The sequence below is a fragment of the Schistocerca gregaria genome, chromosome 2, assembly GCF_023897955.1.
Source record: "Schistocerca gregaria isolate iqSchGreg1 chromosome 2, iqSchGreg1.2, whole genome shotgun sequence".
NCBI classification, from domain to species: domain Eukaryota; kingdom Metazoa; phylum Arthropoda; class Insecta; order Orthoptera; family Acrididae; genus Schistocerca; species Schistocerca gregaria.
In genome coordinates this window covers 462,010,625-462,038,417 of record NC_064921.1, presented here as the reverse complement: position 1 = coordinate 462,038,417, position 27,793 = coordinate 462,010,625, and positions in this window count along the sequence as shown.

Genomic DNA, 27,793 nt, shown 5'->3' with positions numbered 1-27,793 from the left:
GTATGTTTTTCGCTGGAGGCCAAGGTTTTCGGGTTATTCAAGAAGAATGCGTGTGAAGGTCACTTTTTTTTACGTTTTTCTCAAATAATTAGGAAACTAAGACCTCCAACGAAAAAGTAACCCAGTACAAAATTTAACTCAGTAAGTTTCCAACAGAGAAGTCCCACTCATTTTCTTTCTGTAGGAGTAATAGTCTGCGGGTAGCAAGCGAGAGAATATCAAAATCTTGCACGTGATATTTGAAGGTGTTGTGGGTTGCATAAAACCCACCCTGTGTAAAGGCCATGCATAAGCGGGTGTTTGTGTGTGTGGGCGAGGAGGGGGGGGGGTGTTTTACTTCGTAGCGAGATCCTCTCAAGGACACCGGGACCGGGTGCCTGGAGAAAGGAGCGCGAGCTGGAGCTCGTGTTATTATTTTTCGATGTCCGGCGTGGCGCTGCAGCGTGGGTTGCGGCGCTATCTGTGTCCGGCGGAACACCTGCCGGTGATTGATGGCGGCCGCTATCTGGGCCGGAAGAAGCGGCCGGCCCAGCACCCTCCACCGTGGGAAACCCAACCCAGCCGCGGGGACCTCCACGTCGGGGCACGCCTCACTGCAACGCTCTTTTATTCCAAGCGACATCACAAAGACGATCCTTTGCCTAAGTCTTGTTGCTCTTGTCTTCACTCTGAAAACTGGTTTGATGCAGCTCTCCATGCTACTCTATCCTGTGCATGTCACTTCATCTCCAAATACCTGCTGCAACCTACATCCTTCTGAATATGCTTACTGTATTCTTCTCTTGATCTCTCTCTACGACTCTCCACTATCCACGCCCCTTCCCCCCCTCCCCAACACTCAATCACCTCTCTCCAGTACTAATTAGTGGTCCCTTGATGTCTCAGAATGCGTTCTACCAACCGATCCCTTCTTCTAGTCAGGTTGTGCTCCAGGTTCCTTACCTCTCTTATTCTATTCAGTACCTCCTCATAACTTAAGCAATCTAATCTACCAACCTAATCTTCAGCATCCTTCTGCAGCGTCACATTTCGAAGGCTTCAATTCTCTTTTTGTACGAACTGTTTATCGTCCATGTTTTAATTTCATACACGGATACAGTCCATACAGATGCTATCAGATAATCTTCCTAACAGTTAAATCTATATTCGATGTTAAATATCTCTTCTTCAGAAACGCTTTTCGTGCCACCGCCGGTCTACATTCTGTATCCTCACTTCTTCAGCCAACATCAGTTATTTTTATGCCCAAATAACAAAACTCATCTACTGATTTAAGTGTCTTGTTTTCTTATTTAATACCCTCAGAATCACCTGATTTAATTGAAATACATTTCCTTATCCTTCTTTTGCTTTTGTTGGTGTTCAACTGCTCTTTACATGTCATTACAATGTCACCGGTGAACCTCAAAGATTTTATTTCTTCTCCCTGAACTTCAATTCCTACTCCAAAATTTTCTTTCGTTTCCTGTATTGTTTGTTTAATGTGCAGACATGAAATCGGTGATAGACTATAATCCTGTCTCACTTGTTTCTCAACCACTGTTTCCCCTCCCCGTCATGTCCCTCGACTTTCGTAACTGCCGTCTGGTTTCTGTACAAGTTATATATAACCTTTCGCTACCTACTTCTAACCCCCGCTACTGACAGAATTTCAAAGATTGTATTCCCCTAGGCATTTTCAAAAGCTTTCTCTAAGTCTTCAAGTGCTATATACGTAGGTTTGCCTTTTTAACCTAAGGTAAGTTGGAGAGTCAGTATTGCTTCGTGCGTTCCTACATTTTCCCGGAATCCAAATTGATCTTCCCCGAGGCTGGCTTCTACCAGTTATTCCATTCTTCTGCAAAGAAGACGGCCGGTGTGGCCGAGCGGTTCTAGGCGCTTCAGTCTGGAACCGCGCGTCCGCTACGGTCGCAGGTTCGAATCCTGCCTCAGGCATGGTTGTGTGTGATGTCCTTAGGTTAGTTAGGTTTAAGTAATTCTAAGTTCTAGGGGACTGATGACCTCAGATGTTAAGTCCCATAGTGCTCAGAGCCATTTGAACCATTTTTCTGTAAGGAATTTGTGATATATTTTGCAACCATGACTTATTTAATTTATAATTCGGTAGCAACAACCACACCTGTTACCACTTGCTAAGCCTGCAGCCTAAGCCACACTCCAGGAATATCTATGAAGTGAGCACAGATCCTGCGCACGTTGCCGATACTAAATCGAAACAGTCAAGTGACGTTGCTGTGGCGCTTTTGGTTACATCTTGCACTATGACCTAAACTTTAATTTTACATGTATTTGCTCCAGTTTCATATCTTTATTTATTTGCGGTAGTAATGCTGATAAATGGTTGCTGCTGCAGATGTAAATGTAAAGTCAGTGAAGCAGGAAAATTTACGTTCCTGAAATAAAAACCACAGAGCTCTAATTAGTGGTAAGAGATAGTTTGTAAATATCGAAGCATAGTGGAATTAAACCATATAGTGATAGTGATAATTTATGTTACTGCATGGCGAGTATAAGACAAGTGCTAGGTAAATTCGGCACAGTGGAGATTTTCTTACAGTCATTCCATTTCAGTAGGGGCGTTCAATAAGTAACGCAACACTTCTTTTTCTGGGCCAGTTTTCGTTGAAAAAATGCAAAATGTGTTGTCGGACGTCGTTGAATATCCCGCTTCAGCCCCTACAGTTCCATGGTGTTCCTATAGGTGGCTACACATAACCATCAAAAACCATGTAAGATAACTAGAAGAGATAGAAAAGATCCAAAGAACTGCGTTTCGTCAAGGAATCATTTAATTGACGAGAGAGAGTTACAAAAATGCTCCAAAATAATCACTCACGGACGCTAGAGGAGAGGTGTCAAGCATCACGAATAGGTTTACTGCCGAAATTCAAGTGTATACTTTCCTGTAAGAGTCAGACACCATACAGCAGTGCACAAAACGTAAGGATGAAAGTAACTTTCAAATGTGTTTAAATTGCTAAGGGACCAAACTGCTGAGGTCATTGGTCCCTAGACTTATACACTACGTAAACAACTTAACGCTAAGGACAACACTCACACCCATGCCAAAGGGAGGATTTGAACCTCCGACGGGAGGAAAGTAACTTTCATTTGACGTATCGCTCCCAAAGTAACATATCCCGATAAAGCTTGGACCACACATAGAAAGAACTGCAACAGTATAGTACAGAAGGCAATCGAAAGAAATACATAATGAAATAGGAGGAAATGACAATTTTTTTTCAAAAGACGATTATTTCCGCGATTTATCATGGTTTCGTAGAAATTACATAATGGAGGACATGGTTCTCATTAGGGTGTGTTGTCACTATGGACGGCAATTCGTAGTCTGCCACGCGCTCCCATACTGCCCCAGAGGTTGGTAAGGAGTTGGTGCATGTGAACGGGCTGCAGTACGTCCCCCCAACGCATCTCAAACGTGCTCAATGATATTTAAGTCGGGGGAACGGGGAGGCCAGTCCATTCCTCTAACATCGTCTAGTCCTAAGAGCTCTCCACCTGCGCTGTTCGGTGCGACTGCACAGTGTCATCCATAAAAATTATCAGAGTCGAAGGACCCCTCGAAAGACGCACGTCGAGAAGGAATACATTGTCGCAATAACGTCGACGGTGAACGTACGTGACCAAAAATTTTGGAGGTCAGTAAGCGCATGCAACATTATGCTTCCCCACACCGTCACACCTATAGTTGCGAAACTATCATGTTCGACAATTTTTCTAGCTCATTACGTGTTCCCTCTTCTCGCCATAAAAGGCTACGCCCACCATTGGCAGGACATGATCGTTTTGGGTCTCCAGGTTTTATGGTCACAGGAGACATAATGTTGGACTGGAGGACTGACCTCTGAAATTTTTAACGCCATTCCGCCACCGAACAACGTTTCTGTGATCATGTACTGACACCTCATGTGCGCCTATTCGAGCGTGCATTGGGCGATGACTTTATTTTTGTGGATGACAGTGGGCGACCGCATCGAACAGGGCAAGTGGAGGAGCCTTTGGAACGAGCGGGTATTCGGCGAATAGATTCGGCTACCCGTTCTCCGGACATGAATTTCATCAGTGTACCTGCTGAATGCGTTGGGAAGATGTATTGGAACACCTCCACATGCACCAACATCCATCTAGCAGTTGTCAACAGCACTGGTTGAGGAATAGAATGCCCAGGACAACAAGAACTACTTACGAGCCTTGTGGGCAGCACGGGAGCTCGTTGCTGAAGATGCACTGCCGTCAGTGCGTTCACTGTGGACGTCCCGTACTGTAGCGCCTGGACACGTTTCCTGTCTACTGGAATTGTTGCCATAATCTTGAGGTCACACTTTGTGGCACACGGAGGGCCCGTGCTACGACCTGCTGTGTGTGACCAGCCTCCAGTCGCTCTAGTATTCTACCCCTCATAACGTCATCAATATATTTTCAACACACGGTCACCATTAGCACGCCTGAAAACGTCTCCACACTTACTCGCTGCACCGTACTCTGATATGCACCAACACACCTCTGCGTATGTTGACTGCCAGTGCCACCGTGCGACGACCGCAGGTCAAATGCATTGCATGATCATACCCAGAGGTGATTTAAACCGGCAAACCGCCCACCAGAGCATTATTTCACTATGCATCAGCATTATCCTTAATTTATGTGCACGATTGTAGATGCTGATTTAGGTGTAAATGAATATGCCGCGGCCTAATAACCCTGTAGATTTTATATACGATGACAAAGGACACAAAATATTGCAGACTTAGCCATTATTCTCTCATATCGTACTGAGAAACGAAGGTTGGATTTCCTTATCCCGTCAGCGGCAATGTCGTTAGAGACTGAACAGTAACTCGCACTGGACAAAGACAGGCAGTTATCTCTAGAATTATCAACCTTAAACGAATAAGAAAAAGTACATGAAATTTAAATCTACTAACCGGACGTCAATTAGAAACTCGCGACGCTCTAAAACAAAGTGCGACATTTCAATGTTCTCGTATTTCTGCATACATTTTTGGTTTCTTATGTATACGTGATCTGGACTCGCGCTCTGAATTACAAACACATTTAATCAGGAACTCCTCTCTATAAGCCAGAATCCTGACGTTACACGAATCACTCCCTGTCCTTTGATACGCCTCAGAGGAAAATTAGGCCAGCCCTTTCGCGGTACAGCGGAAGCCGTCTCGTAGGTTGCTGCGACATTTGTTGACTTATTCGGATTATCCGATTAGAGCAACAGATGAAGGTCACTTGTAAGGCACTCCAGGAAAGCAGGAATAGTTGATTTTGGAAGACAGGGGGAGAGGGCGGCGTGTTTTCTGAGGAAACACCAGCGGCCTGAACGACCTGGCAAAGTTTATCTGTCCAAAATATACGACGACTGCGAAATTGAGGGAGTTCGCCCGCCCGCCCGGCTCTTACGCTATAGAAACAACGCCGCGGGACGTTGGTTCTGCAGCCCTCGTGAAGGGAATGAAGTAAGCCGTCGAGCATAACATGCAAAAACCAGCTGTTCCCTATTGAAATTCTTTGATTGAAGTTAAAGACTCAGTGCTGTCTCTGGGAGACATTTAACGAGGCCAAACACGGTTCCATTTTATTCTTAGCTCAGCTTTCCTACAAAAGGCTCAAGTGAACTGCTCTGTTCGCTAGATACATTAAGTTACTACACCGAAATATATGTCAGTCATTGATCAAGCACTGGAATTAAAGATCAGTATTTCTCTTCATTGCGAGGATGACAAAACTCACAAAACTTCTCGACTAGTTCGCTATATTAAGAAAATTTAAAAAAAAGGATAAATCCGAACTCCGCCGACATAATTTCATAGATTGTTTAGAAATATTTTCTTAGTATTTGGGTGTTAGAAATGCTTGGTCTCTGGTGGCTCGTTAAAACGTTCTTAGATTTGTTCGAGTTAATATCGCCCTCCTCCCTATATCTTTGTACTTTATTGCACTGAAAATACTGCACGGCAGTGTGGATGTCGACAGTACCTTTTTTTTTTAGTAAACTTTTTGCATTCACGAACAATACATGCTGCTAAAGACATTAATGCTCGCTTTACTGCTCGTCTTCAGGCTTGCATTCAATACTGTTCTGTTCTGTCAGGAGATTGTTTTTGTTACTTGTTTGTTAACAATGATACACAAAAGTATGGTTAGGTTTACTAATGAAGGATTGGCCGATATGTACTTAATGTTTGGGCTCAACGAATGGAATAGAAATGGAAATGAGCGTTTGGCGTCGTTGGCCCGGAGGCAGCTTGCGGGCAGGTCCGGCCGACTTGGTGCAGGTCTTATTGCATTCGACGCCACATTGGGCAACCTGCGCGCCGGATGGGTATGAAATGATGATGAAGACAGCGCAACACTCAGTCCCCTGACCCAGCCGAGAATCGAACCCGGGCCCGTAGGACGACAATCCATCACGCTGGCCACTCAGCTATCGGGGCGGACAACGATTGGAGTGTAGGAGTTGTGGGGCGGCGGGTGGAATTTAATATGATTGAATGTAATGTAGAAAAGATGCATTTCCAGGCACATGTACCATATGTGGGGCGGCGGGTAGAAATAATTGTTAATGAAATGTTCCTATGATTTATTTAATGCAGTTGTTTGCCGTTCTCAACACTGGCTCTCTAACTATAATATTGGCAACCAGAACGTGATTAGCAAAACGTGAAGCCTGTAATTAGAATTCCTAGTGCCCACTTCAACTGAGAAATACACTTATAGCTACAGCTTATAGCTCTGAGGAATTAGGAGATTGTCTGGGATTCATAATCAGAAACGATTGACTCTAAAAGGTTCACTATATTCTGAAAGTCACAGACCAAAAAGAATTCACACAATCCATCTACCAGAGCAGTTCAGATTCTAATGCGCTGATGCAACTGTGAATGCTCGCCATAATTTGATGATAATGTTCATCAAACGCCACGCTAAATAATGGTAGAATGTCTGTCCCGCGGCGGCACGTGAAAATACGACATACGCAAACTGAATATAGATCAGTAAAGTCATCCCAGAATTAACACTTCACTCGAAAACGATTTAATGGTTACGCGTATCCCGAGTAACTTATTACGGCATCCGAGGCTGTTTATAGCAATGATACCGACGCGACGCGACTCCCGGCACAGGTGGTGCGCTGATCATCGTCTGGAGGGAACTGGGGCCTTTCTTTCTCGCGCAGCGTTCTTATATATAAAACCGCGGTGCGGACGGCTAAGTGAACGCCTGATTAATTCCGCTGTCCCGACAAGCCGCTGGGCTAGTAATGCACCACTTCACGTTATCAAAAAAAAAAATCATTGCTTCCTTTGCTGATGGCCAATGAAGCTGTCAATTTAAATGTGCAATCAGCACACAGGTAAGTAATCATAATAAAAGTCTGACGTGGCTAAGTCAAATATTTTGGGCGAGAGAATTAATTTAATTACACTACACGCAGTAGACGAGCTCTGAACTTACCCTTTGGAGATACGCTATCGCTATAGTTTTATAGTTGTTCTGTTGAAACTTCTCACATCTTTATGATTATAGCGGATCTCCATTCTACTTAAATGTAAACATCCTAGCTTTATTTATTCACCTACTTAATCTGTCTTGCTTCCTTAATTTTTAAGACGAAAACCAGAAAATCATGAATTGCAACTAAAATTTTAATTTGTTAGATCCAGAATACTGTTTCTACTAAATTATTATGCAAACGGAATCTACATATGAATTTTTAAGTTTCTAGCTCTTTTCTGTTGCGCCAATGATTTTTACAGAAAAACGTTCAAATTTCGAAAATAGTTAAAGTTAATGCACTGATATTCAATACATATTGATTTTGTATTACTTCCGACATGCTAGAAACATTTCAGGTCCTTTACTTGATTTTTAAAGTATTGCGCAACATTTATGACGTCAGAGCTAGTTACAGCGGACTGGTTGGCACACAATGGAAAGACTGATGTGAATTTATGCGGCGTGAGAAGGCTGCTTCCCTACAGAGTGGCACCTCGACGCTATGCTGGGCTGTTCTCGCAGCGATGGCAACCACGTCACAGTACACCGGTATCAGTACATTGGCACTTACGAAAACTTGGCTCCATCTATGTTGTGGTGATTGCATAGCACTGGTTTTCTGACTAAGGTGGTGGCATTTTTCTCAAAAACGAAAGAATTACTCAGAAAACCGAAGTGGTAATCTCGTCACAGTGACAGCACTGTCGTGTTTATGACCGACAATCAGGGAGTGGAAATTAATGCCGGTTACACTCCCGTATTCTTATAAGCGGAGTGGTGTCTCACGCCACCCGTCATTACTACGTTTGGAAATTACACAATTCACAGAAGACAAAAATCTAATTTAAAAGTCGGAATGCAATATCCACTGCTATGTTTACATCTTAGACCTGAATCTATTTTGCTAACGTGATCAAATATCGGTTTCCGAGTGTCACTTGCCTAAAACGAACGAATTACGTAAATATGCTGTTCCGATTTGGTAAACTCTGTGTAGTCAGATTATAGAGAGGTGAGGATGTTCAAGAAGAGATGTTCAAATATTTTATCCATGCAAGGTAGTTTTATTATTCCTGCCGGATCTTGCGCCTCATGGAAAATAATTGCGACTTGATCATTGGCTAAACATTATTGTAATGAAACATTTTAAACGCTTAAAATGGCTAGAAAAAATTCGGGATGGGAACAGGCATTACGACCAATCCACAAAAAGTAATTTACGTGATGCGCCAAAGTATTAAAATTATTGTATGTATTGATGAAAAGCAGTATTCGGCCGGCACTTGGCTGAATCTCAGGTTTTCGCTGGAACTCTGCCTTGGCTTAGTTGATCAACAGCAGGTCCGTTAGGTCAGGAAGACATACTGCGGAGAATTGTAACGCAGTGATTTTGTCAAGCATATAACGCACGTAGTGAGGCCACAGCGTCTGCCGAAACCTGTGCCCGCCGGCAAAGGAAGAGAGAGTAATAAAATTAATCTTTTAATTTTAATCACACATTCAAACTCCCAAAAAAATCCGAGTAAATTGATACCACACTTAGACCCGTTGGCCAATTAATTAACAAGCCATCAATGTTAATAACTCATTTAAAGCTACTAAATTCATTTTACCAGGTCCGCGGACACTACCAAGATATTGTCTACATAGAGGATCATGGGTTGCAGGGGGCAGGATAATTTTGGCACTTCCCATTTATATAATATAGGTTACGACCAAGATGGTGACTCCTAGCTTGGTTTACTGGCCGTTATGTCGTACTATCGTTTAAGCCACAGTGTGGCACAGACATACAAAGTTTTCTGCATTCTGGGAATCCGCACCAGTTCGAGTAAGTCGACATGAAGGCAGGAGCTTGTCCGCTCAAGTCGGCCAGAAAACCAGGAACGTTGCATCTCCAGTCTCTGTTAGGTTGGCTACAAGGGCCTTTTCGTACACCGCGGAAGTGCATTGCAGATCATCAACCGACGCTTTAAGTAGCTCTACTGCCTATTCCGTTGCAGTTACTAAATGTGTCGACATCGCGAGGTATTTCGTGCTGCAGTTACCGCTATTTTGTTGCGAGTTTTGTTTGCATTATCTTGGGAGCAGCTTTATGTTAGCGATCTGCGAGTTGTTCGTGATATTTAGAATTACGAAGTACTGTGCAACTACGATTGTTGTGTTTGTGCTACGTTTGCACCGCGAGATACCGGCGCTTCAAGTCGACATGTAGCGTGGTAAGCTCTATTGCCCTACCCGCGTGACTGTGATCGCATTCTTGATCCATGGCTAGTTTCTCTCGTAATAGTGATTTTTGTTAATTCGTTTCAGCTGTCTCTCTAGGAACTGGTCTTTACTCTGAATACGTTATTGTTGATGTGAACAGGTGATATTTTGGCTTCCCACAACAAGTCTATTGCTCGCCCAGCGGCTGCTTTATTGTGAGTAACAAAAAAAATGGCTCTGAGCACTATGGGACTTAACATCTGAGCTCATCAGTCCCCTAGAACTCAGAACTACGTAAACCTAACTAACGTAAGCATATCACACTCATCCATGCCCGAGGCAGGATTCGAACCTGCGACCGTAGCAGTCACGCGGTTCCGGACTGAAGCGCCTAGAACTGCACGGCCACCGTGGCCAGCTGTGAGTAACAGTTCAAGGAACTTGTGACAGGGTTATCTCTCATTTACGTGTCCATTTCTAAACACATGCATTGCGAGATTACGCTGACTTTCGTTAGTCTGTAGCTTCTATGCTGTCCCTCTTTGTTAACCTGTTCTTTACTAAGCGACGAAACGTCTTCCGTAAGAAACGAAGTCCAACATGACCATACTCAGGGCAAGAACCCACAGTGGTCCTCTACTGTTATTCTCATCTTCACTGTCATCCTTTAAGCGTCGTAAGTTATTTTAGCATTTACTGTGTATTTTTCTCTCCATTGTCCCACCTTAAATCTCCACCTCCGAGGCTGGCTTAAAGTTTGGGTTTTCTATGTCTCTGCTGCGAATAGAAACCTGTACAAACATATCTAAGAACAAACTTTATGTATCACAAATGCATACAACGTTCTTATAGAATGATACATTCTTCATTCAAATAGAGGTGGGACAACGAAGGAAGTGAAGTTTCTAAATCTATGTCTACATGTAGTCCGCAAGCCATCTCGCTGTGTGTGAGCAGGGAACATCTGGTCCCCCTATTATTTTCCCCCTTGTCTGTTCCATTCACAAATGATGCCTGAGAAGAGAGATTGTTGATGAACTTCCATATGAGCTCTAATTTCTCTGATTTTCCCAGTAACCTTTCCCATGGCATACAACCAAAGCTCTCTCGTAACGGCTGGTACTGGAAGATTGTTGAGCGTTTCCGCAACGCTCTCGCGCTTGCTATAACATCCTGTGACGAAACACGCCGTTCTTCCTTCGACTCTCTCTATCTCTTCTGTTAATCCCACTTGGTAAGGGACGCAAACTGATCAACGGATCTCAATAGTCAGCCGAATAAGTATTCTGTAAGTCACTTCTTCAGTGGACGAATTACATTTCCTTAAGTTTCTCTCAATGAATCTCAACCTTGTGTCTGCTTTTCCTAGAATTCGTTTTATGTTGTCATCGCACTCTCCTAGGTATTCACGGTTGTTATTGTTTACAGTGATTTTTGGCCAAAAGCGTATTCGAAGAGTAATGGATTTCTTCTCCTCTTCGTTCCTAGCGATATATGTACACAAAAAGAATGAAAAATTGGAAGTACATATATTATAAGAACACCAATTAGGGCGGGTAACGACTCACATAATGAAGAAGTGTGTCACGCTCTGGTACTAAAAGCATCTGCGTTCCTCTCTCCGTGAGACCCGTTTTGAGAATAAAGCATTCGCTAAATTTGAGGTCAGAAAACGACCTACCGGCGGAGAAAAGTACTCGTGCACGAAGTTCCGCTAAACAAACATTTCCTCTTCGCTCAGCAGGAACGGATAATGAGGTCATTAGAGGCAACCTGCATGCTGGTGCGGGAAGCTAATATTTGCATGCGATGTTTTCCGGCTTTTCGAGGACTGACTGTACCGGCCCTAATGAGAGCGGCTGACGCCGCACGAGTCCAGGGGCCTCGCCGCCGTTTCTTCTCCTCAGTCGGCCTGTTATTATTTTCATTAATCAATAAACAGTACTCAAGTGTCTGTCACGACAAACCACCCATGTACATCCAAAGTAATCAGCAAAACTTCTTTCGATCACAGCCAGACTCGTGTAGAATAGAAGAAACACAAAGCGCGTTAGAAACACTTATAGTTAAAAGTATACATAAATTATTCTTGGGGTTACTAACCATAGAACGTTAGTTACAGGGGAATAACAGAATCTCTGTACTTTATTAAGTTTTTCCTGTGCATAAGTTTTCCTGTCAGAAGAGAAACAGGCATTACTTGTGCACCATTTACGTGTCACTAGATCCGCCAGTCATTAGTCTAGAAAGTTCCTACACTATCGTACCAAAATGAACAGAGTACCTGCATTACATACAGGGGATGGACTAAAGTATGGAAACACCGAAAAACATATTACATGCCTAATATGGTGTAGGAAGCCCACTGACAATGAAAACAGCTTCCAGTTGTCTCAGAACAGATGTGCGCGGATCCTGTTTGGTTTTGAAGAGAATCTTAATACCATTATCCCTGCAAAATAGAGGCAAATAAGAAACCGTAAATACCTAGAAGAGTGTGATGACAACATAAAACGAATTCTAGGAAAAGCAGACACAAAGCTGAGAGTCATTCATACAGAGTTGCTACCTTCTGGAAATGCTGACCGGACACGGGAATAAATGAATGAATGATGAGGATGGATGGAGACCATGCACCCTTCTCTCCAATGGAGATAACAAAGGGCCAATAATATCTGGCAACTGTGGTGACCAATGGAGATTCAACAATTTATCCTTGTGCTCACTAAACCAGTCGCCTACGAGCTGGGTGAACAGGGCTCATGTCATCTTGGAACACAACACCACCTCTGGGGAACAACGTTGCATCATAGGTTGGACCGGCCAGCGAAAATGGTCTAAAAATCATTGGAAGTAACGTGATCTTGCAGAGTAACCAGGGGACCCATGGAATAGCATTATATGGTTGCCTAATTAAACATCAAACTCCACCATGATTCATCCATGGCGGCAAGCAGCGTGCTTCGTAAGTATGGGACAGCGTGCGCCGGACGTAAACTCGGCCAGAAGTTGGAAACATTGTGAAACAAGACTCATCCGAGCAAATGACTTTCTTCCATTGCTCCATCATCCAGGTTTTATAGGTTCGGCACTACGCTTTCGTTTTACAGGCATTTGCATCACTGATGGGTGATTTTGGAATTCTAGCTCACCCTGCAATTTCCAAGATAGTGGAACTCCTTTCTTGTTGTTCTGATGCTGAGAAGGTTTACGATTGTGACATTCAGTTCTGTATTTACTTATTCGGGTGTCTTCCTTTTATTTATCGACAGAATCGCCTTGGGTGGCCGCCTTTCACGATCACTAAACATACATTTTCGTCCGCGTTGTGACTTAGAGGAACCCACTTCACTTAAAACATAATGACTCGCAACTACAGAGAAGAGCGTACTCACCACGATTGACACTTGCAATAGCATTTTACAGGTGCCGTTCGCGGTCGAATGCAACAGTGTCAAAATGTTCAAATGTGTGTGAGTTCCTAACGGACCAACCTGCTGGGGTCATCGGTCTCTAGACTTACACACTACTTAAACTAACTTATGCTAAGAACAACACACACACCCATGCCCGAGGGAGGACTCGAACCTCCGGCGGGAGGGGCCGCGCAATCTGTGACATGGCGCCTCAAACCCCGTGGCCGCAAAGCGCGGTCACAACAGTCTCACCTGCAGGCGTGGCTAGCCTGTGCATTTGTGATCAATCACACATCACCCCTGTGTTTCCATAGTTTTGTTGAATCCCTGTATGTTACCCGTGTCCTAAATCGAAAAAAAATACTGGTGTGGTTTGATAAGCCCGATCAATTTCTGCTACAATGGGCAAATCTTGTATTGCACTATGGCTCTTGATAAGAGTAACTCCTGTAGCGCTTTTACTCGAATATTCAAACAGCCACAGCTCCTACTTGCTAGTTGACACCTATCTCGAGTGATCTTGTCACAAATTTAGTACCCGTCATTGAAATCGAGTGAAACAATAAGAAAAATCATTTTCATTTCAAATTTATTGCAGCGAGCCAAGTCATAGAAAGAGCTGAGAGAACTTAGTGGAAACTCAAGTGTGTTTATTACTGGATAAGTGAATTCATGAGCGCTGCTGTCAATGCACGGTCCTTTTGCCACTGAGGTTCCGTCCGAAGACATGGTCGATAGTAAGTGTGGCCTCGTCACACAAGATCGTCAACATAAGACTGGTGAAGCTGTTGAAAAGCTATGGAGCTCATATTAACGGGTAGATATTATGCGGAACGAAACACTGTGTATGTAGATGCTGAAAGCGCGACGCTTTATATGTTTTCTGAATACAATGGGACAAAGTTTATCGGATTATAGAAAATCCGAAAACTCAGTAAAAAATATAGAGTGGCAAGGGTTAAATGCCGTAAACATACACGTTATATTCAGTTTCTCGTAAACACACGAACTCTACAGAACACTGACGGAAAACTATAGCAACACGAAGAAGGACATAAACGCAAGTTTGTAGGCGTGTTTCTACACCTGAAAGACGTTGTCTATTGCAATTTCGCACCGGTCCCATATACTATCAGATTTTCTTTAAATACAAGCTGTAACGGTCATGAGCGTTAGTTACCTTTGACACTGGACGTTGTGAACTGATGTGTGTCAAGAATGCTTTCAAGGTGACAAAGACTCCATTATCAGCATTTCACTGAGTTTGAACGCGGTCTTTCTCCGCTACTTTACAAAAACTTAGCGGTAATGTTGCCACTGTACATGACTGCTGGCAGCGGTGACCACGAGAATGTACGGTCACAAGGAGAGGGGTTTGCGGACGACTAGGTGGCACTAGCGAGAGGGAAGACCATAGTTTTCGGCGTAAAGCTCTGACGCATCGTACTGCATCTGCAGCAGCAGTTTGAGCAGCAGCTGGTGCTACGGTGACACAACGAACTGTTACACATCGGTTACTTCAAGGACAGCTCCGAGCGAGACTCCCTGTAGCGTGCATTTCCCTGCGTAAGTTTCATTGAGACAAAATTACTTTGACAAACGAATTTTGATTTTTGCAAAATAAACAGATTTTTAAAGTTTTTTCTATGAATCAGTGAAAACTTGTAAAGAAAACTCGAAAGTAAAAACCTAATGGAAAACTCGCCTGATTCACATAAGTGTCATCGCTATGATATGACCTACAGTCAAAAAGTATGCAAGATTTATGTCATCAACCAATAAATCTCACCTGCAACTACTAGTAAAATGTCACTTTCATCGGGATCAACGTCAGAAACAGTATATCCTCGCTGATTTGGAATTCGTGATAATGCAGACAATTCTACTGTTCTGTAATGAAACGCAGCCGTACTGTAGCGGACATCCTTCGTCCCATTCACATTTATTTTAAAATGTCGCACGCATCCCGTTTCTTCTCAGTCGCTTTATCCGTCCCGATGACGGGCTGTACACGCATCACTATTCGTCACAAACAAGCAATAATCCACTCGTTGAAGCACCCCAGACGAGTTGCGGTAAACTCCACCTCTGATATCGTTTAAAAGTGTACTGAATGATCGTACAGTACACTACAGTAACGAAGATGAATATTAGGATCACGCACAAATTGTTGATCGTAATTACATGACGTAGCATGGAGACAGCAATTTGAGCACTTGAATGTAGTAGATTTTAATAAAGCCTTTATTGGGCCAAGATTGTTACTGATGTTTACTGTACGAGTAACTCTGTAGAAATATAGTCCAAACAAAGTCGTGTACCTTGCGACTTCCAAGGATTTACAAGTATAATATACTGATAATATTGTTATTATTGATATTATATTTTTGTTTAAGTCTCTCTGTACAGTGTTATAAAAGGCTCTAAAATGTAAACAAGCACAGAAATTAGTCATGCGTTACAGAAGTATATGAATATAAAAATCGAATACAGAAACCAAAAAGTTGTAGGAAATATTACTAAATGCTGTTTGTAAGTGACAACTGAACATCGCATAAAGTATGTGATATGCATTGAACTGCGCCTACGTAAAACATATGCGCAAATCTACACATTTGGTACATAAGCAACTGTAGTTCTTAAAGTACTCTTTACCTTCTGCGACGGCGTTTAATATTCTTCGACGAGAGACGTGTAGCGTAAGACGCTTCCTAATGTATCGACTGAAATTTACAGCAAAACAAGGTGAGAAATGTGTTAAACGGAGATGCATAGATTTTGCTATGAAATATTACCTTTAGAACACGAGTGAAAATTTTGATTCTCCTTTCTTTTAAATCCTTTTAGACAAATTTCACTGCAAAGCACTTGGTGGTTCACAGAACTTCCAGGGCACACGAAATTATGTAGCTGCATTACAAAAATAAAAATAAAATCTATCTTCTGGATCTGGCAGATAAAAAGAATTATGCACAGCCTACTCATTCTTTTCTTGCTATAATCTGTAAATTGAAGTTCGAACAGCGATCCTGTCTGTGGAAGTGGCTTTTTCCGCCATATCGGCACACAAAAACGCAGTTTACTATTTAACAGGCTACCGTTACTGCAACATACGGCAATCTTCGTAGATTCTAATGTATTAGTTATATCATCCACCGATTTCGATATTCGATGTCCAGCGAAAAAGGAACGTGCCGGTCGTATCTGAACACGGCATTGTCAGTGGTTTAAAAGGCACGCTGCGTAATGACGGCGTAACTTCGAGAAACTTCTCGTGACTTAGGTGTGCGCTCGCTGTTCAGTTTGCAGGCAAACTATTTCGCTAGTTAATAATGCTCTTCTCCGAGTTGTGTCGCGTATCATTCTAGGAAGGTACGCGACAGGTAGAAAGGCCATGTACAGTTTTACACTAGTAAAAACATTTTCTCCTGACCAGCTGAGTTACACAACTCGACAACAACCGTAACGCAACAGGTTTATTTACACCGCTCGATCAACGACGCGCGACAAATGCGTAAACTGCCTCCCTCGTCAGACAAGGGGAATCCGTAGCCAACTAGGGGACTTTTTATTTTTTTCTAGGCCGGCAGAAATTGTCCGTGGTGGCCCGGCGGCAGGGGGAGGGGCGCAGTTCCGCCCCGCACCAAGATGGCCGCAGTTGGTGCCCCCTGTCAGAATTCGCGCGCCCGCCCTGGGAGGGGTACAGGCAGTGGGAGGGGGCAGGGGGAGGGGAGGGGCGGCCCTGGCGGCACGCCTACCCCACTCTGCTGCTGCAGCCGCGGCCGCCGCGGGCGTTGCCAAATTTCGAGGCAAGCCGGCGCAGCTCGCAACGTCCGCTGCAACAGGTTCAGGTACACAGGTAGACGCTGCAGGCTGCAGCGAGAGAGCCCACGCTGCCCCCAAACGTGACAGGACACGCCACGACTCGCTTTCTCCCCCGCGTTGCGAAACTGGCCGGACACATTCCTCTCTCTTCGCAGGAGGGCTCGCCGACCTTCGTACCGTTGGCTTCTTTGTAAACCGAGACTGTACCACAAAGATAATTACATCCGTAAAATGTGGACTTTCACGGACGGAAATGTACTTACTAAAATATTCCTCGCTGTTACGACGTGGTTGAACGAATTTCTTCGAAAAGCCCTACGTTTCGTCCATTTATTCGTCACACATTTTCAAGGGAGGTCGTAATTACCACAGAACACAAAAATATCAGAAGTGTAAAGGCCATGTTACGGTGGAGAATGTGTGACCGATATTAGCGCTCCGAGTGGTCTGGCAGGGAACTTCGAATTCGGGGAAAACATGGTGCGATAATCTGTATTCACAGAATTTGGATTTTATGGGTGGGTCTGATAGTCTGGTGGCAAAGTGTATTTATATTGCAATTTCACCCTAATGGCTTTTTTTTTTGAGTGGAAATTATGTTCGTAATTAAGACCTTCCTGTATATATTGTACTCTTCAATTGCAGTGTAAATATGTTGCTCGTATTCTGCTTAGTTTTTCTCTCATCCTTAATATTCGGTGGGGTAAATGAACCCATATTTCTTTTTATAACAGAAATTGGTTTCGTCGCACGGTATTCTGTGGATTCATAACTATTTACTACTGCTTACGTATCCGTATGTGAACTGCTCAATTTATATAAACTGTAAGTAAAATGCTCTTATTCTACGTTATTTCTATTCCCATCCGTTTTACGTACTCTTGCATTTAATGGAGGCCACCGAAATTTTCATTAACTTCTACTAAAATATATGGTCTGCAGCACTGTTAATAATGTGTGAAAATGTTTGCGTAACTACTGTCGCATTTTTAGCATTTGCAAGAAAGCCCTACTCACCAAGATACAAAACGTACATATCTACATCTATACTGCGCAAGCCACCGTGAAACGCATGGCACTCAGTGAAAGAAGCAACACATTCGCATTACATACTCATTCCGTGAAATAAGTAATAATTTTGAATATTAATACTGTCAAAAGCTGCTAACATACAGTTCTCCATTAAATGCGAGAATCTACGTAAAACGCATGCAAATAAAAATAACTTAGAGTACGAGCAATATACTTACAATGCGCTTAAATCGAGCAATCCCCACACAGATTCGTGAACAATACCAGAAACACGTAGGTCCACATAAAATCAAGCAAGGAAAGCAGCTTCTGGTTTACACGAAAGAAAAACAAGTATGGAATCATTAACGGCACCCAATATTGTGGATGCAAGAAGAACTCAACCAGAATACGAAGAATAAATTTAAGATGGAGTTCAAATATTGCAATACAGGAAAGAAGTAACAGGAAACACAATGTAAATTTATGGTGCAGTTGAAAGAGTGCAACATACACGAGAAGTAATCGGATACACAATGTGACGAAGGCAGCTTCTGTTATGATGAAGCGAAAACAAAAATGAAAGACTATAAATCACCCCCTAAGAAAGTGAGATAACAGATTGGTAAACTTGTCCTGGCGGTGAACCAACCTCGTTATACAGAAAGTTTCTACATGAGCTCCACCTCCCTGATAACTACTATCAATGTTCGATCCACACCATGGTTTTCTACTGCGCGCAATAACAGCCCAGTCTAAAATACAGTAGCGACTAATGCTGGGAAAATTGCTACCGTCCTACAGTTGAAGCGTCACTGGCGCCCCAAACGGTGAGAAGGCCAACAACTTCGTATCATCATATACGCCATAAGTGAGATATCTACTTTTAATTATTTTTAAACGTAATTTATCAAATAGTGATTATACACTGTCCAGTCAGATTAATGTGATTTCCTGTCAAGAGCCTGAATAACCACGTTTTGCAGTGTGAACCGCTGCGAGACGTGGAAGAAGAGGGAAGTGAGCTTCTGGAAGCTACGGACAGTGATGCGAAGACGTGCCGACTCCAGTGACGTGGCTAGCTCCGCTAGCTTTCTCGGTTGAGGATTGATGCTGCGAACGACCCAATCGAGGTGGTCCCACAGGTTCTCGAACGGGTTTAAATCCGGGGAGTTTCGTGGCCAGAGGCGTACAGTAAACTCAACCTGTGGCTCTTGGAACCACGCACATATACTGCGAGCTATGTGACACATTGCATTGTCCTGCTGGTAGATGCCACCCTGCCGACGAAAAAGAAGCTGCACGTACAGGTGGACATGGAACCCAAGGATGGATGCATACTTATGTTGATCCATCATGTCTGCCAGAACGACAAAATCGTCCAGAAACGCCACGGAAACATTCCCCAGAGCATAATGATTCCCCCTACGGCCTGGATCTTTGGTTGCAAGTCGTACATGCCAGCGGCCATTTGTCCTATGGAGCACAAAACGTGATTTATCTGAAAGACCATCTGTCACCACTCAGTGGACGTCCACGTGTGGTACTGGCGTGCAAATTCCAGCCTCCGTCGCCGACGAACTGCACTCATCATGAACAAGCGCCTGATGCGGACGTCCATGCAGAGCAGCGTTCGCTGAACGGTCTTTGACAATTATAAAAGACATCATATTTACGCCAGTGACTGTAACACTTTCTTTATTTCACGATTGCAATTTCGGTCGTAGGCCATTGTCAAGTGAAGATGTTGTGGCTATTAGGTCATGTCAAGCTAAAATGAGCTCACACATTTATATGTCGTTGTGTCAAGACCTACCAGTGAACAAAAGCACGGTGAGTCGTGGGCGAGGCGTCTGTCACGATCGCAAAATATGCTCGCGCAAATCTGTCCTATCTCTCGCGAGCCGGCCGGGCGCAAATAGCTGTGACCCCGTGCAGTGTTGGAACGTAAGGACACTCTCATTCCACTGATCACAGTCACACACCTCGGTCCACGACTCAACGTCACTTTGGTAATGCTGACAAACTCATCCACCAGTTCGGGTACTAAAGTGTGTGTGTCCTCTGGGTTCTTCACCGCCTAACAGAAGACAACAAAGAGCCTTACGAGGCTGATCCTGACAATTTTGCGTTGAACATCGTCACAGGCGATGAAAATGCCGGTTCATCACTTCGAATCGGAAACAATACTGCAATCCATGGCGCCACACCACCTCTCCTCCGAGAAAACGTTACTAAGTCGCACCATCAGCCGGTAAATACGAGGCATGTTTTTAAGTAAGGTCCGCTTTGTTGTAGACATTAGTAGTTCGCGCGCATACCGCAACGGGCGCGTGCGTCGTGTACCGGCATGCCTCGGGAAGAACTGTGCTCAGTTTTAGCTCAGTAGCTAACCTGTACGGTTCTGTTCTGTGCTTTCAAAGTGTAGCGATGAAGGACCATCTGGACGGGATTGATTGCGATTTGCGAGGCTGACCGTGACAATATTTTGTCAAAAACCGTCACACACGATTAGACATCGGCTCATCTCTTTGAACCGGAAACAAAACGACAGTCCGTGGAGTGGCGCCACATTTCCTCTCCTCCGAAGAAAAACGTTCAAGCTCCACCCTCAGCTGGTAAAACCATGGCGTCGCTCTCCAGGTATTTTAAAGGGATTATCCTGTTTGACGTCCTCCCTCATGGTGAAACGATCACCTCCGAAGAGTATTGTGTCACTCTCAAGAAACTGAAGAATCGACCTTAGCGTGTTGGTCGTCACAAAAATGAAAACGAACTTTTCCTTATCCGTGACAACACAAGGCGTAACACAAGTCTGCACACTCGGGAGGAGCCCACAGAACTTCATTGGACTGTTCTTCCTCAGTCACCCTACAACTCGGATCTCCCACCTTCCGACTTTCACCTGTTCGGCCCACTCGCATAACGTGGATGAAAGGGAGGTTACTGATGGAGCAAGACCTTTGCTCCGACATTGTCCAGTACCATGCGTGCGTACAGGCCCTCCCAGTAAGGTGGCGCAAGGTCGTTGCACACAACGAAGATATTGTATTAAGAAACAGAGTTTTGTTGCCAGAAGAGAGGAGAATAATGTGGTGTATTGGAATCCTGAATAAAAACCAACCTCCTTTCAAAAAAAAAAAGTTTCATTACTTATTGAACGGCCCTCTTATTTGTGAGTGGTTGTGGTTCCCTTTTTTTTAAAAAAAAAAAAAAAAAAAAAAAGGTGACAGGTAATTGCAGTCATAAATTACAGCATTCAAAGAATGAGGAATCATATTCAGTCTTTAGCATTAGCACACATTCAGCACTTTCACTGTCATTTCAACTGGTGGCAGTTCAGCATGCACATTCTCTTCTTTCCCAGACCCAAATTAATCATTCAGTAAATCCTTTATGTGTGCTCCTTCCAGGGTAAATTACGTGGACCGGAGAACAGTCCCGAACAGCGACATTGAAAAATCCTTCACTGCCTTGTTATTTTTGTCAGTTCCAGCCTTCTAAACGCATCCTTAGGGAGTTTAAGATCTGCCTTTATATCAGACACCAGATGTTTGCCGTCATATTCTTGTTCTGCTGTTTACTGATTTATTTTTCATCTGTGTGGTTAGGGTCGGGAACGTGACCCAACCCATCCCCTCTCTACGAGGAATCCAGTTCCTAACCTATACCCATTCTGTTGAAGACAATTCGGAGCATGTTACCATATTTCTTATTGTGATTCTTTTCTCGAATTCATTTTCCATATACATCCTGTGTTCAGTATGTTCATCGCTCCTAATATTGTTAAAAACGTAACTTGTATTTTTGCCCATTAACCAAATAACTGCGTTATTTTTTGCCTGAGGTTAGTAACTTTCTTCTGGTCCGAAGAGAATGTAAGTCGGTACATTGTTTGCTGAAGTTCTTGTTATTTGAACAATTTTCTCCCTGGTCCACCTCCAGTGGATAATCCGATCTCCACATGTGTAACGATGAGGCACGCTATCAACGACGTTGCATTTGCTGCAGAGGTTAGTGTCACTTAAACCGATAGCAGAGAGACGCTCATTAGCGATGATAATGTTATTGACTACCTTGTACCAAGCTGTTGTCACGTCAGACGAAAGAACATCACTACCGATGTTTTTCAGGCCACATTCCATGCTATTGCAGCATATTTAGTTTCTATGTTATTTTTCCTTTCATGTTTCCGTCTTTCAGCTAAATTCGCCTTTGCTGTAACGTTTTTGGGGTTTAAAGCCTTTTTGCTGAGATAGCTTAGTTTAAGATAATACGCCCTAATGTGTTTTAGCTGAAAACTTATTTTTTTGTATATTTATCGATGGCTGTACACTTTCTGGCCTGACAATGTCGTATAGTTTTGCTGTAATGCACCCTGGATCGTTACACATTATGCTCCATGTTCGTTTGACATACAGTGCCATCGCTTTAGACTTGATGTCGGTTAGACCCGTTCCTCCATTGTTTGGACCCAAAACTGCTATCTTCACTGGCACTCGAAACAATTACGCTTTCTGATGATTACGCCTACATCGTCCGCGTAAGCAACTACCACGGTTGGTTGACGATATCCAGCATGGATTAAATAACATTTCTTAACTGTCTTTTCGCAAACAACTTCTTCTTCCCTCCAGGGATTCGCTTGTGATTTTACACACCATTTCCATTACATGCAGGTGTTGATCGAACCTCCCGGTAACAAATCTACCAGCGCGCCTCTGAACTGCCGAATCTCGCTGTTTCGTAGGCTAAGCTTGCTCTTCATTGTCCGTTATTCTGAATGGATCAATGAACCGAGAATAAATAGATTCCGCAGAAAATGTTCCGTGAGTCGTTAGTCGCCAGCTGGAAGCGGTGCTTACGCTTTCCCGTCGTAGTAACGTGTAAAGGCGGAGTAGCGGAGTGTGCTGTGTGTTCGTAGGCTGGCCGGGACGACTTTCGCAGAGCTGGACAAGCGTTGACTGCGCAGTTTTACTGCGCGTGCCGCTGCGGGGAAGTTAGTGCTTTGCGCTCGCCTCGGAGAAACTACACAGAGGGCGAGCGCGCGCGCTATGTAATCAGCATCCAAATTAGACTTTCATTTTCCTTCCTAAAAGAGAAGGTAATTAGCGCCGCGGACTCGTCTTCCTGTTTCGCATCGAGCTGTATCGCAGCGCGCGCGCAGAGTAAAACTTTTGTGACAACTTGTGCCGCAGAATCAAATTAGCGTTTAGCTTTCGCTTTGTGGCGAGTTTTACAAATCCAGTTTATGAATTGGAACACAGTTCACGTGCTGAAGAAAGGTCCGACGGCGAGGCTAATTGCGAGGCGCTGTCGCACTCGCCGTAGGGTCGCCTGCTCCTCGCCGATTCCGTATTCACTTCTCGCTCCGCAGGTGCCGCACCTACGTAAACTCTCAGCGTCAGATGGCTTTCCTCGAGTTCTCAAAACGTTTTTACTCATAGTTTGCTTGTCAACTACACGCTAGGGGGAAGACAGGAGGGTACACTAAATAGGGCAGCAAAGCATTACCAACTGGCAACCGTCAGACACGGAGGTAAGAATATCTTTCTGTGGTCGACATTTATGCACAGATAATACCCGTTGCTTTCCAGTTTTATAGCGATATCGATATTCCAAATGACTGAATGATGTACAAATGCAGACTGAAGCGACAAATGAAAATTTGCACTAAGTCTTGGATTCGAACCCAGGTCACCCGTTCGCTAGGTAGAGATGCTAATCACTACGCACCCTGGCACAGTAGCTTTTGCACACTTATACATACTTCTATATCACGCCTCCCTCCTGAGTCCAAATTCCCATTCATGCCTCTGCCCATTTGCAATTCCCCATAAACTCGATCCACATCCAACAGTATTGGAATAGCATCTTATAATCGAACGAAACGGGAGATCCTGCTTTAAACCCAGACACAGGTGATTTAATCAATTGTTATTCCAATACGGTTGGAGAGCCTCCGCAGTGCTGTTTAGGGAAAATAGCAAGTCGACTGAGAAGTGAATAGCAGATTGGACCGAGGAGCAATGCGTGCTAGGGTAGCCCGTGCAGCCACGTGCTGGGGTGGCGTAGTGGTTGGTGCATTTGCCTAGCGATCGTCAGACCCAGGTTTGAATCCCAGCTTTGGTACAAATCTCATTCGTCACTTGAATCTGCTTATATACATCATAGATGTTTGAGACTTGAAAAGGTCTCTGGGGCCATATTGTTTCGTTTGACTGAATCAGCCGCATCTCACACACACCTATAGAAATGGGACGTATCTCCTCAATAAGACAACCACCTCTTTATTGTGCTTCGTATTTCTCCTTTAAAATTTATATTCTAAACATGAGAATCGTATTTTAGAAAACAATTATTTGACTCTATGTATTTAACATATATGCTCTAGAGTAAATACGATACAGTCGTACTTCATCATGCGTTCCGTTTACACGTCTGAAATGGCAGCAGCTAACATATAGACATATGTCTACAAGAGTAATTTTCATTGTCTGGCCTCGTTAGGTTAGTCTTCTGTAATAGCCTTATTTAACTGCAGTATTTACGGAATATTCGCGGCATCAAAAACATAAATACAAATAGACGAGTAAAAGGAGACATTGAAATAACGCAGTTATTTCCGTCCTAGATACTCGTAAGAAGACTATAAATTACACTAGTGTAATCGATCCTTGTGGTCTAGTAGTATAACGTGTAACTGGAAACCGAAAAGTCGCCGGATCGAATCCCAGTCGGACCACGCAATATTTCTGTCTGCCTTTAATCAAGGTTTAACCTCTCAATACCTCGAAAATTGGCTTGGTTCGGACTCCACGTTGAAGTGTAGGTCGCCTTTCGCAGTAGGACTGCTACTATAGGTCAGGAATACCCAAGTCCCCAAAGTGCTGTCAAATCGAAGGAAATGCAGCAGCCAGCTGAGCCACCCCGAATTATTATTAGTCACTAAGGTAACGCATCTCTCTTTTTCTAGTTTCTTAATTTGAGAAAACACAGATGGACTGTTTTCAACGTATAGTCATTACATTTAGCAGACAGAACCGTGCAAAGGCTCTGAGCACTATGGGACTCAACATATGTGGTCATCAGTCCCCTAGAACATAGAACTACTTAAACCTAACTAACCTAAGGACATCACACACATCCATGCCCGAGGCAGGATTCGAACCTGCGACCGTAGCGGTCACGCGGTTCCAGACTGACGCGCCTAGAACCGCACGTCCACAACGGCCGGCAACAGAACCGTATCTATTCAGCGAAAAGCACTGGGAAACTAGGTAAACTATCAAACTTCCTGGCCGATTAAAATTGCTGCCCAGGCTGTGGCTAAGCCATGTCTCCGCAATATCCTTTCTTTCAGGAGTGGTAGTTCTGTAAGGTTTGCAGGAGAGCTTCTGTTAAGTTTGGAAGGTAGGAGACGAAGTACTGGCAGAAGTAAAGCTGTGAGGACGGGGCGTGAGTCGTGCTTGGGTAGCTCAGTCGGTAGAGCACTTGCCCGTGAAAGGCAAAAGTTCCGAGTTCGAGTCTCGGTCCAGCACACAGTTTTAATCTGCCAGGAAATTTCATATCAGCGCACAGCAGAGTGAAAATCTCATTCTAGGTAAACTATGTCCACAGGCCCTGGCGGGCTCATCGGTGCTGGCCGCCGTGTCATCCTCGACCAGTGGAGTCATGCGGGGCGATATGGAGGGACGCGGGCTCAGCACACCGCTGTCCCGACAGTTGTCAGTTTTCGTGACCTGGAGCGGTTGCTCCTCGCTGAGGTAGCTCCTCAGATAGCATCACGAGTCTGAGCGCATCCGGTTCCAATCCTCCCACAGAGGAAAGGTCCCCGGCACTACCGGGAATCAGCCGGCCGGTGTGGCCGAGCTGTTCTAGGCGCTTCAGTCTGGAACAGCTCGACCGCTACGGTCGCAGGATCGACTCCTGCCTCTGGCATGGATGTGTGTGATGTCCTTAGGTTAGTTAGGCTTAAGTAGTTCTAAGTTCTAGGGAACTGATGACCTCAGCTGTTAAGTCCTATAGTGCTCAGAGCCATTTGAACCGTTTGAACTACCAGGGATCCACTTGGCAGTCAGTCGCTCCGACCACTCAGTTACGTAGAAGGACACTGCTCAAATACCATGTTCACGTCTCATTATGATTGAACACTAATTACTTTCCGGGTACGATTAGAAGTGCCATTCTCTACGACATTAAGCGTGTGCAGTGCAATACCTGTCTCGTGCACTTTACGCGTGATATCCACGAAAGCGATAACCCAGTGAATTCAATGGACAGCAGATCTCCGGAAGGATTTATCAGGTAACATTGACCTTACGGCAATTCATATAGAGTGACAATTTTTGAATTTTATGAAATAAAATCGTCATAACTTCTGAACGGTTTGCGATAGGACGTTCAGACTGCGCAGTTGGCGCTGGGCATTATGGGGATTAGTACGGTTTGGTCTGGTTTGGCTTAGTGACGAAGCCCACTTTCATTTGGATGGGTTCGTCAATAAGCAAAATCGGCGCATTTGGAGGACTGAGAACCTGCATTTCGCAAACGAGAAGTCCTTCATCCTGCATGCGTTACTGTTTAGTGTGCCGTGTCCAGTCACTGAATAATCTGTGGGATATTCCTTGAGGGCACGCTGGCTACCAAACGGTACGTGGAGGTTTTGGTAGATGATTTCAACCCCATTATCCAAAGTGGCCCTGATTTCGCCAATATATGATTGATGCAAAACGGAGCTTGACCCTACCGAAGCAGGAGTGTGTCTGACGTCCTGGAGAAGCACTTCGGAGACCGCACTGTGGCTCTGGGGCACCCAGAGGCCACAGGCAAGGGCCTCCCGATTGGCCGCCGTGTTCTCCGGATCTGAACACATGCGACTCCTTTTTGTGGGGCTGTATGAAAGACAAGGTGTGCAGCAATAACCCTAAAACTATTGCTGAGCTGAAAACAGCCGTTCAGGAGGTCATCGACTGCACTGATGTCCGGACATCAACGGGTCATGTAGAGTTTCGCTATTCGTCTGCGCCACATCACCGCCAATGATGGCAGGCACATCGAACATGCCATAATCTAAATCCGAACATTTGTTGTGACAAATGTATACACGCCATAGTTTGTAACTAATTTACGTTTGTTTCTGTATAATTTAGCAATTGTCACCCTGTACGTAGACATAGAAGCTTATAATGAGACTGTCGTGATTTCAAAATTTAATAGTACCGACGTAATCTACAATATCACAGTGTGCATCGGGCTATCCAAGACCACGGCATAACTAAATCTCAAGTACACGGAAGAACACTGTTTGTTGCGCACGTACTGACAATTCTGAAATCAGTGGAGTGTTGGCGAAAGTCTGCAAATGATATAGCTCATCTCATTTTGAGTTACACAATAACTTAGTCATAGCACAGATAATACTCACTCACTTTGTCACACACACATCTGAACTACTAATTATGAATCAAGCAAGATAATTACTTGTACAGCGAATACTGCTCAGTTTTTGATTCTTCCTGTTTACTGCAATGGACAAACAGAAAGTGGGGCAGAAAAACAATCAAGTAAAACACGGATACATTTTACTGACTTTAGTGAACGGTAGTGCCTAAACTGATAGTAAAAAGATTCTTATTTCTTGGGAAAGTAGTATTTACAGAGAAGAGGCTCACTTACCTGGGTGGTTGTCGTCGTGTTTTAGTGGCAGATAATCTCCAAGTCTTCAAATGGTTCAAATGGCTCTGAGCACTATGGGACTTAACATCTATGATCATCAGTCCCCTAGAACTTAGAACTACTTA